The sequence below is a fragment of the Danio rerio genome, chromosome 1 (genome assembly GCF_052040795.2).
Source record: "Danio rerio strain M-AB ecotype USA chromosome 1, GRCz13ab, whole genome shotgun sequence".
NCBI lineage: Eukaryota > Metazoa > Chordata > Actinopteri > Cypriniformes > Danionidae > Danio > Danio rerio.
In genome coordinates this window covers 31,369,687-31,380,248 of record NC_141021.1, presented here as the reverse complement: position 1 = coordinate 31,380,248, position 10,562 = coordinate 31,369,687, and the positions used below count along the sequence as shown (strand labels likewise).

At 36.2% G+C, this 10,562-nt stretch overlaps 2 long non-coding RNA genes across 2 annotated transcripts; one reads left to right on the top strand and one right to left on the bottom strand.

The window, feature by feature from the left end:
- The first annotated feature begins 596 nt into the window (after positions 1-596).
- LOC147846872 (uncharacterized) lies at positions 597-3,054 on the top strand. The gene is made up of 7 exons (XR_015476633.1): positions 597-671; positions 776-883; positions 1,678-1,761; positions 1,882-1,936; positions 2,036-2,111; positions 2,186-2,362; positions 2,699-3,054. It is a non-coding gene; the product is annotated as an uncharacterized LOC147846872 (long non-coding RNA).
- Positions 3,055-6,363: 3,309 nt separating this feature from the next.
- Positions 6,364-7,151, bottom strand: LOC147846871 (uncharacterized). The gene is made up of 2 exons (XR_015476646.1): positions 7,110-7,151; positions 6,364-6,407 (listed from the first exon to the last, which is right to left on the bottom strand). It is a non-coding gene; the product is annotated as an uncharacterized LOC147846871 (long non-coding RNA).
- Between the last annotated feature and the right edge of the window lie 3,411 nt (positions 7,152-10,562).

The following is a 10,562-nucleotide window of genomic DNA, read 5'->3' as shown; positions in this document are numbered from 1 at the left end:
TTTAAAGGTTCCATATTGGTCCTTAGGGTACAATTTTGTACCCAAATGGGCTATAAAGGTACAAATGTCCAGAGTTAGGTTTGAAAGGTACATTTTTGTACCTTTTATAGCACATTTGGATACAAAATTGTACCGTAAAGGACCAATTTGGCACCTTTAAAGGTACAATTATATATTTTGTTTCCCTATAGGAACAAAATTGTACCCTTAGCTCATGATAAGATCAAGACACTATATAACACTAATTTAAATGTATTAATACTAAACATTAATACTAAAATACATAATTTAAAAATATAATAAATAAATAAATTGATTGAATTAAATATTTTAATAATTAAATTTTTTTTCATGTATTTAAATTACATTTTTTCTCAAAAATGTTAATAATTTAATTTATAATTGAATGTAATTTTAATAATTAAAAACGTAAATACTGGTCTTTGCTTACTGTTTAAGACCCTATAGTTTATAGGATGTAGAATAAGAACCATGCAGAGTGACAGCATCTTCATACAGGTGGTGATGTTGCTGTCTCTTTAAGAATTTGGCTTGTTGAGACGTTATAGTAGTGTTTGTTACTGAGGCGGTCCATCGAGTATGCTGGCTGTTTACACAGAACTTCGCACGCTTTTCAAAGAAAAGTCTATTTTGGAGTCCACACTTTTCAGGTAAGAATGTATTAAAGATATATTTTCAGTCTCATTTTTACATGTGAAGCCGTGTTCTGTTGATTTTGTCTGACTCTAGGGTCTCGGCTTTCCCCCGCTTTAAGTGCTCCGGGCTGGCCTGCAGGATGGAGTTTGCTAAGATGTCTGCAGCTTATTAAAGAAGTTAATACAATGTGTTATCGAAGTCACCGAGGGACATAATGTTATAGACGGTGAGTACTATATGCTGTTAGTTTTCTCGGTGTAAAAGTTCCCTTTATCGCCTACGTTACGTATTCGTGCCTTATATCTTACGTTACGTTACTGCTTTATTATTAAGTGTTGCCACGACGGAATATAATCGCAACCCAAATAGCAAAAGACACTCAGGCCAGTTGCGGCGGCAGAAGCGAGCCGACGCTGCCGTATCCGTGCACCGGAATCGGGCCGTGACCCGTGAGTAATGTGCGGTGTTCCCCGGAGCTCGCGCGACTAAAGTCTTCATATACCTTGATATAAAACCTTTTGTTATTAATACTGGAAATTTGTAATTATCGATAATGTTTTATATTTTGAGGCCATTTTTCTAGCCACATTTGACCGCTGAAATGTAATTTTAGACGGTTATATAAGTTACACCGCCATTTTGTGAAGAAAAATCACAATTTTGTCACCGACAAAGCGACTGATTATGTCTTCATAATTATCTTCGAATTATCTTCGTTTCATTGTCTAAGTTACATTAATGTTGAGGAGTGTCCACAAACTCTCATGTCCAGAATTGATGGTGCTTTACTATCGTTTAACGTAATACTTATGTTAATGTAGAATTATTAACATACCATGTTGTATAAATCTACGTTTTAAGTTGTACTTTGTTTTTTAATGTAATAATTTGTCTCATCTGTTCTGAAACTGGTACCTTGAGCTATTTTACCTATTTTATTAATATCTCAAAATAAATAAATAGTTATTGCTTTATCTTATTGCTTTCCAGAAGTTTTTGAAGTTTCCAATTGTCTTTCAGGACAAGATTGAACAACAGAATGCAGCCTAACAGCATCAGACCAATGAAGGCATGTCATAAGAAAGCATGGCTCAGTTACAAGATGTAAGTATGTCTCATTATCTCTACCATGGTTTTAATGGCTTACATACTATTTTAAATTTGTAGGTTTTTACTTACAAACAACAATAAATGTACACCCACATGTTTAAAATTATTTTCTAGGTTTTCATCGAAAGATAAGAGATCAACTGAAGAATGCTATGGACCTGACTCTAAGGTACTCTTTCTAAACTTTCTCCACTTCATTAATATTATTAAATTCTAGCTTTGGATGGATTCATTCATATTTGTTTGTATGCCACATCTTATGTTCCAGGAATTGATTTTACAGCAGCACTTCTCATGTTGCCAGCCTTGTTAAGCGAGACACTTCAACATTTCGTTGTGCTCCGGTGCGTATGTTGTTTTCTGTTTAGTATATGCTGTGATAAATGCATTTTATAATGCTTGATATTCTTTATATTAGGATGACGCAGTGGGTAGTGCTGTCACCTTACAGCAAGAAGGTCGCTGGTTCAAGCCTCGGCTGGGTCAGTTGGTATTTGTGTAAGGAGTTTGCATATTCTTCCAGTGTTCGTGAAGGTTTCCTCCAAGTGCTCCGGTTTCCCCACAAGTATAAAGACATGCGCTATAGCTGAATTTGGTAAGCTTATTTGTCTGTAGTGTATAAATGTGTGTGTGAATAAGTGTGTCTGGATGTTTCGTAATACTGGGTTGCAGCTAGAAGGGCATCTGCTGCATAAAACATATGCTGGATAAGTTGGTGGTTCATTCCACTGTGGCAACCCCAGATTAATAAAGGGACTAAGCCGAAAAGAAATTGAATGAATGAATGAAATTTATATTAGTCTTTTAATCTGTGATACTTTTTTTTTTAATCAGTGAATATTAATTATTTAACTTTCTATGCATGTTGATTTTCTCTTCATCAGTGATAGAGTGACTGATATTAATGTAATTATTGCTTTGTCATTTACAGTGAACCATCTTCACCACATCCAACAGTTCAAGTACAGGAGGAGGCCACCGACTGGACAACTGTGTTAACAAGACGAGTCACGGCAGTCTTCAGAGTTGATGGGATTGCGATTGGCCGGGCTAATGATGTGGACGAATATACATTTTTGACATATCCATCTTATTAGAAGAACACCTTGATGTTTCTGCAGTGGAATGTTTTGAATGAACAGTGGACGGTACGAGCCTCAATCTACTCCAGTTACCAGAGTGATCAACCTTGTTTTTTGTTTATCTACATGCTCTTGGGATAATCACAATCATCAAGTTAATCCAGCACACTGCTATCATTCATGCATAAAGCAAATTTTTAAATAACTTGTGGTCCTAATGACTATCAAAGAACATTTTCCAGATATGAGTGCTTTACATGTCATGTTTATGAAAAGCATAAACACATATTGTGTTACCACAAATTACAACTCCACTTGAGGATGATGAGGAGTAATCTACTGATGTTGAGGAAGAGGCTACTGATGTATTTGATTTTCTGCACTGTTGGAGCAATTTATAGAGAAAGTTTGCCTTCATTCTGAAATTCAGAGAAAATGTTGATGACAAATTATTTATTATGACAAAAGACAAATACTTTGGACCAGAGGTGTGGATTCGAGTCATGTGACTTGGACTCGAGTCAGACTCGAGTCATGAATTTGATGACTTTAGACTTGACTTGACAAAATATAAAAAGACTTGCAACTCGACTTGGACTTGAACATAAATGACTCGGACTTTGACTAGGACTTGCCCCTATTGACTTGTAAAGACTTGCTGCTTCCCATGAAAAGCCCAAAGATAAAAAAGTATGTTGACATGGACCGCTCTCTCTCTCTCCCCGTTTATGTGTGCGTGTGTGTGACAGCATGCGCGCTTTCAGGATGACATCCAATCAAAGCACGGTAGATTGTTTTGATTCGACAGTATCCAACGTGACTAGGCGCCGGAGTGGACAAAAGTCAAGCGAACGCAGAGAGAATTTGAATTTGAGATCGAGCCAATACTCGCGTGCCAATACTCTGTCTCTCTCTCTCTCTCTCACATACAACATACACCTCTCTCTCTCTCTCTCTCTCTCTCTCTCTCTCTCGCTCGTGCATTCAGTCTCTTTGCGTTCGCTTGACTTTTGTTTACGATGGCGTCTCATACCTTTAGTGCTTTTGCTCTCACGGGATCCTCCTTTTAAACTGACCCTTCGCTAAGCCACGCCCAAAAACCGCCACCCACCAATCGCGGCTTACCAATCGTGGCTACGGACAGGGGCTCTGTCAAGCTTTCGAGCGAGGGAAACAAGCCAAATCGTTGCGCAATTATTGAATTGTGCAAATCTGACACCCGCTATCCTAAAAGTTTGGACTGGGTGGTGGGATCTTTCCCTTTTCAAAACCTAAAGCCCAAGCGGAGAAATGCCAGCGTGGATCAAGCTGTGTGAGGGAGAAGCCCCTGTCTGCAGCTCGCAGATCTGGGCGGGGATGAATGTGGGGCGGGGCTGCACATTCAGCCACGCCCATCTGTAATTTCATTGGTTAGTGGAAACGTAATAGCGTGAATGCCCACTACGTAGTGTCAGTAAACAGGAAATGCATGTACAATTTCTTAAATATTATTTTTATTGTTAATAAACACAGAAATGCACAAAAGTGGACATTCTTGCTGAGCGTTTTATATGTTAATTATGTTAACAGTTATGTGAATTTCATAATGGTATTTTTCCTGCTAAAAAATATTACAAAAGACTCAAAAGACTCTTTTCACAATGGTGTCACTTCAGAAACGCAGTGATTTTAGTTCTGATATTTTAATGGTTTATTATTTTGCTTCAAAATGCAAATGCATATTGCATATTTACAACAAATAAAGATGGAGAGAGAAAAAAAAATAAATAAATAAAAATGCAGTGTTTTTAGTTCAGTTTAATTTTTTCCCTTTGAATGGAAGAGTTCTCTGGAAAATTTACAATTGAAAATATTAAAATTATACTTTGATTTAAGTCTATTATAAATATTGGGCATGTGTCCAATTGTTTTTCTTTCAATACTGCACTGCTTTGAGTTTTATTAAGAGCAGGAATAAGCTATTATTTATTAAGGGAAGTATACGTTTGTAACCTTTTTACTTATTAAATCAGATTATTTCATCATATAATGGATTTATTTTTACTTTGATGCTGCTATGAATATACATGTATATGATCTGTTATATGTAAATGTTCCAGCATGAGTAAAATTTTATATTAATTTTTTTCATATTACATGGTGTGTCATCTATGAATGCAATCAATTTCATTATTTATTATTTACTAATCCATTAAAGTTTTGTTCAGTTACTCCATTTGAATGAAGACAGTGCTCTGCTGCCACCTACTGGGTGGTTTTGATATCTGTTCTACAATTTAATTAATAAGTTACAAATAATTTCATAATCTAATATTACTGATTTAAAATGCAGTCTTCTTGGTTTTATTTTTGTATTATTTGTAAATGCAGGGTAAATACTTTAATACCACTTTCTAACAACCCTTCTGTGTCCATTTCTGCACTGTAGATCTTTAAAAATATTTTTTATAATGATTTTGTTTGGCTATTAAGAGTCACATACAACATTGTTATTCTATTTCATTTAATTAGAATATTAAATACACTTAATATTATATTAATAGTGTGGCACAAACGGCCAGTTTTATTTATTACTTATCTATCAGGACACAAATTAATGAAAATAAATTTGACGTTAATAAGTGCAGCACTCGTGTAAACTTCAGATTTTTTTTATTTGACAAATCCTGAGAAATAAATACCAACTTCATCTTCAGTAAAACACCAACACAAAGCAATACAGTCAGTTGAAAGTCCCTCTTTCTCGGTTCGAGTAAAAATCTGGCAGATCTGTGTTTTTTAGATGTCAGATGTCTCACCTACAGAACATCTGTGTATGCACATGCACACGTACAAAAGGAAGACTGACAATTTATAGAAAAAAATAATAATAATTTAAGATACAGCAGTTTGTGATTAATATCTTTAATAAACATAAAAACAATTATATATATTTTTACAGGGAAATTCCACTACAGCATTAGTAACAATCTGCAGTAAAAAGTGCTTGGCATATTCTGTACTCTTTATCATGTGTACACACACACACACACACATTCCTGCTTCTTGAATTTTGGATTACTGACAATGGCTCGGCGAGGCAGTGGCGCAGTAGGTAGTGCTGCCACCTCACAGCAAGAAAGTTGCTGGGTCGCTGATTCGAACCTCGGCTCAGTTGGCGTTTCTGTGTGGAGTTTGCATGTTCTCCCTGCCTTCGCCTGGGTTTGCTCCGGGTGCTCCGGTTTCCCCCACAGTCCAAAGACATGCGGTAAAGGTGAATTGGGTAGGCTAAATTGTCTGTAGTGTATGAGTGTGTGTGTGTGTGGATGTTCCCCAAAGATGGGTTGCGGCTGGAAGGGCATCCGCTGCGTAAAAACCTGCTGGATAAGTTGGCAGTCCATTCCGCTGTTGTGACTCTGGATTAATAAAGGGACAAAACCGACAAGAAAATGAATGAATGAATGAATGAATGACAATTGCTCAGAAAGTCCTGGATGTCAGTGAGAGTTGCAGAAATGTCCCATCACCATCCTGTGTGACAACTCTCAGTAGGATACACTACAGGATCTCAGGCGGCATCTGTACAAAATAACCAACAATCATCAACATGTCGCTTAACATACAGTATATTAAAGTTAAACTCAAAGAATTAAATTTGTTTATACTAGGCATGCCCCTCCTCACATTCCCCTTTGCATAAGTTTCATGCATGGGTTATAAAGTAAAAAAAAAAAAAAAAAAGAGAGAACATGAAGTGTAAATAAATATATTAAAAATTATTAAATGCACAAATCTATTAAAACAAAAGAGAGAAAGAACTGAGGTAAAATAAAATAAAACAGAGAATATGCTCCACAGGAATCATAGTGATGACTATATATATCAATGCCAATGATCTGCAAACAGAATGTAGTATAGATCAGTAAGTTAAGAATCAAGTTTTATATTGTACATATTTAGCATTAACATTACCAGAGTATATCAATTAGAGAACATGCCACAAAGAAAAATATATTTTGTTATCTTTGATATTAATAAACTTCATGTGATGAACTGTTTTGCTCAAAACTCTTTAAAGTTTACATTATTCTTCTAAGTGAATAAAACCACCAACTGTACGATCAACCTGGAAAACGCCAACCCTAACACAGAAAACATTTTTTTTTAGGCTTTAAAACTTCATATCTCCTTAAAGGCCTTTAATTAAATAAATGACACATAATACGTGAGGTGTACTGCACTATAATTTGACCATTTACATGACAGAAGATGTGTACTTACCATGCAGAGATGAAAACCGGAATCGAAAGCATACATTACATCAACGTCTGTTTCCATGAACCAATGAAAGACTTGTGGGCGGAGTGACATGTTCAGTCTTGCCCATTTATGGGCGGGGCTGCACATTCAGCTCCGCCCCATATTCAGCCCCGCCCCGATCTGCGGGCTGCAGACGCAAGTGGTGCTCGCTGCAGAGCCATTTGAGGAGAGCTGAGCTCCAGCGAGGGGGAGCTTAAGCTTGAGCTCCACCTTTTTTGCACTTCTTCTACGAGTGATGTCACTGGGGGTAGGGTTAGGGGTGGGGTTGGTGTATGCATTAAAACAGCTTACAGGAGGAGGAGCGACAGCTCATGCTCCCCCTCGCTGGAGCTCAGCTCTCCTCAAATGGCTCTGCAGCGAGCACCCTCTCTGCAGACGGGTGTACTTGGTGTGAGGGGCGGTAAAGGAGTTAACAGCTAAGTTGATTTTGTTTTCGATATTCACATTCAGTGATAGGTGGCAATAACTCACACTCCTCTTATCCTAAACAGATCTAAACTGTGTTCTTATAAAAAAAAAAGCAGGTTATGTTTACCAGCGGTCTTTTTCTTTTTTTCCACTCGATATTATGAGCACTGCTTAGTTTAAACCCTCGCCATTGTAACGCATATAAATACATACACTAATATTTGCTGGTAGGAAATATCTATTTGTTCACTTCTGTTATTTATACTTTGATTTGCATTTCAATTTTTTCTTCTTCCACTTAACTGCAAATTTGAATAAAAACTGGATAAAGAGCACACAAACATGCTGACAGTAATAGGTACTGTACACTGTTATGGGTCAATGATGCTAATATTCGGCACAAATCTATCAGTTTCTTAGGTTATTATATTATTTTATAATTTCACCTCTCCTGCTGTGCATGAACTATGCTGTTGAATGTTCAGCATATGAGGTTGCTAGGCTAACCTTGCTTCAATTTTGATAAAATTATTCTCTAATCAGTTGCTATTATGTTGTGAATATACCCCTGTAATGTATACTGCAGTCCTCTTTTGTCTGGCTTTCTCAGATATCTCACCTGTTTGTCAAAAATGACTAATAAATCCTTGGGAATGTCTGACACCAGCGCATACACACTGTAAGAGATGTGCCAGGCATGAAAGCTTGACAGGCGTAGCAACAGTAACTAAGGAGGCCGAGGCTTAGCGAAGGGTTATTCCAAGAATGTTGATATGGTTTCTTTCTTGCTTTACTATTTATTTACAATACACCAAAAACTAAAAGGTTAAGGTAAATTCTTTAATAAATTCTAGTGTTTTTGAGTATTATACTTGTTGTATACTTGTATTATACTTATTATAGTAGTATTAACAATAGTGAACAGATAAAATACAAAGTGTGGTTTTACTACAGTAAAGTGTAGTGATTTGTAGTATAAAATACCCTATATTGTAAAATAATACAGCACTGGGTAATTTGTTTATATTACACTTGTGTTACCATAGCAACTATAGTATTACCACAACTGATCAATTGAAGTTCTTTACTGTAGTAGGCTACTGTTCAAAACACAGTACATGCCAATATACGTGTTTAGGGGCCCTGTGGAACAGCTTTCCTCAAAATGAAGAGGATGACATGGAAAATGTCCTCCACAATCTCATCAGCAAAGTGGAAGCCAGCAGACACTAGTTTACTTTATTTTAGCTGCCATGATAAAATGAGATTGATAGTGAGATTTATTTGAAGAGTGAATAGTACAGTAGGCTATAATACCTTATCAAGTGTTTCCTTATTTTATCACAGTTACATTTCCGCTTGCATTAGTTTTTGTTTAAATGCTTTTAAAATAAAATGTATTCTTTACATCCAACATCTATTCCAGGGGTGCCTTATAGTGGTGTAAACCCCTTTACAAGGGGTGTTTCCCCTGTGTAAACTCTAGCCACCCCGATATGATTTTGCTGTTGACATTATTTATTTAAATCTACTTGCATAAATGCAATACAATGCAATATTTCAATAAATAAATAGCAGCCACTAAATTATTGTGGATCGATTGGTGCCACTGACGAAGCTGGCCTCTTCTGGCCACCCCTAAGCAAATTTTCAGGGGGGCACCACTGGTCTATTCTCTGTCTTTAAGTGTTTGAAACTGAAAATATCTCATCATATAAAACAACCAAAAATGTTATGGTTTATTAGATTAAACATTTAATATGTAAGTCTATTTTAGTATTTTGGGTATTGTTATTAAACAGTGCAGCAATATGAATCATATCAAAAAGCATGAAAGGAAGAGGGAACACGACACAAATTGTGAGTTTGCATATAATATCTGAGAGCGCTCAAGAAAATTTGTGTGTGAGCAGTGCATCTTTGAGAGCGAGAGAAAATTTGCGCGTGAGCAGCGTATATTTGAGAAGTCGCAATCAGTTTTGTCCACAAACAGAGGAAATCTGTGCACGAGCATCACACAAGGTAGAGAGCAAAGCTCTTCAACGCTATGTGAAGAAAACAACGTTATTGTTTGTATGAAGTAGCCTACTTCATTAACAATATGTGCTACCATTTTACATTGCTGCTAGACAGATTTGCAACTCCATCTCTTTAGCACACACGAGATTCAATTGACAAAATTCCAATTTCACTCAATTTAACTTTGCAGCATATACAGGAGTTGGTCTACTGCTACCACATTGAGGTTATGTAATTTTGGTTAATCACAAGTTGATCACCGAAGACATAACATAGCACAACTAAACCTAATGAATTAGACAGCAGTAGACCTGCAATTTCTGTGTGATGTGAGGCAAAATGGAGTCTTTTTTTGGTGGAACTCGTTCTTGTGCATTATGCTGTGAAGACGAGACGCAGCACTGTTCAGTACTTTTTCAGAAAATTGCATTTGTATTTTATATATCTGAGCAATGTTCTTTCATAAAAAGGTTTGTTTAATTAATACAGATCTTACAACCATACCTAATCTGTATATATTTTATTTTTCTGTTAAAAAGACTCGAAAAGACTCGAAAATCAAACTGCAGGACTTTGGACTTGACTTGAGACTTGTTGCCTTTGACTCGGGACTTGACTCGGGACTTGCCTGTCTTGACTCGGGACTTGACTCGGGACTTGAGGGCAATGAATTGAGACTTACTTGTGACTTGCCAAACAATGACTTTGTCCCACCTCTGCTTTGGACTTTATAAAGTGCAGTACTTGATGTAGCCTGTGTAATGTGTTTATAAATCTTAAACAGTTTTCTTGTGGTCTTTGTATTAAGTGTAGATTATTTAGTTTTTATTCTTATCTAAATTGTTATTTTTACTGTTTTACATGTCTGCTTTATACTTGCTGTGTAATTTTATTTCTTAACACATTCAGTTGTGAGTTGTAATGAAATATTTCTACATTAATAAATAAAAATGGACATCTGTGAACCAAAATATTTTATTTATTTAT